At 42.5% G+C, this 1,236-nt stretch overlaps 1 protein-coding gene across 1 annotated transcript in view; it reads right to left on the bottom strand.

The window, feature by feature from the left end:
- Positions 1 to 1,236, bottom strand: part of LOC105756545 (collagen alpha-5(VI) chain) — a 111,931-nt gene that overhangs the window by 3,588 nt on the left and 107,107 nt on the right.

Genomic DNA, 1,236 nt, shown 5'->3' with positions numbered 1-1,236 from the left:
TGTCAAATATTTGGGGCTTTTCCAAAGATCTTTGTTATTGATTTTTAAAAAAATATTTTATTGTGTTTAGTAAGTGGCAAATTGCAGTGACTCCAAGTTCACTAAAAAGTCTACACAGCAAATTAGGTTTCCATTTAACAATTTCTGCACATATTATTCAGTGACATGGGTTACACTTTCCACATCTGTCAACATTTTCATTATTTCCTTTCTGGTTGTTCTGTTTCCATTAATCTAGTTTCCCTGCCCCACCCACACCTTCTTATCTTTGCTTCAGGGTAAATGTTGACCATTTGGTCTCATATAGATTTTTTTTTTAAAGGATCATAGTACTGAGAGAAGATTATTCTCTTGCTCTGAGTTTCTCTCCAGGTATCAGCAAAATGTTAGATTTTCCTCACTGCATAATCCATTTATTAATTTCTTTACCTTCAGCTATTATTTCTCCTTCCTTCCATTTGTCCTTTATTTTTACTCAAACTTATCCACCTTGGGAAGGGACTTCAGATTCAGCTGCTGCGTTAGTCCGGATTGCTAGTAGCAAGATCAGTCTAGCAAATGGGTCCCCTTCAGTCCATTCCCATTCATGCTGGGTAAGGTTACGTAGGTACAACACTAGTGGGCTATCTCTACCAGTAGAAAATATAACTCCAGTTTTGCCAGATGAGGGGAAGGTATAATCCATCCCATCAGGCCCTTGAGAATGCTGGTGTACAGATTCAGGGGTATAGTTACAGTTTCTTACTTAGGGATCACCCCTGCTTCCAGCACCCACAGTTGCATCCATGGTCCTGGGACCACAGCATCCGGCAGGAAAAAAAGCAATTTTGTTGCTGTGGGTAAGAACTGTACAGTGGCACCAGCATCCTCGCCCACCCCCTCTTCCCCAGATCCCCCACAGAAGCGTAGGAATCTGTCCAGTGGTGATCCTCCCTTTGCCCCCTGTCATGGATTGAATTATATCCCCCAAATGTGTGCCAACTTGGCTAGGCCACAATTCCCAGTATTGTGTGATTGTCCACCATTTTGTCATCTGATGTGGTTTTCCTGTGTGTTGTAAACCCTACCTCTATGATGTTAATGAGGCAGGATTCAGTCTACAGGACAGTTTGTATGTTGAGTCAATCTCTTTTGAGATATAAAAAGAGAATTGAGCAGACAGGAGAGGGACCTCCTACCACCAAGAAAGCAGCCCTGGGAGCAGAGCATGTCCTTTGGACCTGGGGTTCCTGTGTG

The sequence above is a fragment of the Trichechus manatus genome, unplaced genomic scaffold (assembly GCF_000243295.1).
Source record: "Trichechus manatus latirostris isolate Lorelei unplaced genomic scaffold, TriManLat1.0 scaffold00084, whole genome shotgun sequence".
In the NCBI taxonomy this organism is placed as follows: Eukaryota; Metazoa; Chordata; class Mammalia; order Sirenia; family Trichechidae; genus Trichechus; species Trichechus manatus.
This window is presented reverse-complemented; position numbering and strand designations above follow the sequence as displayed.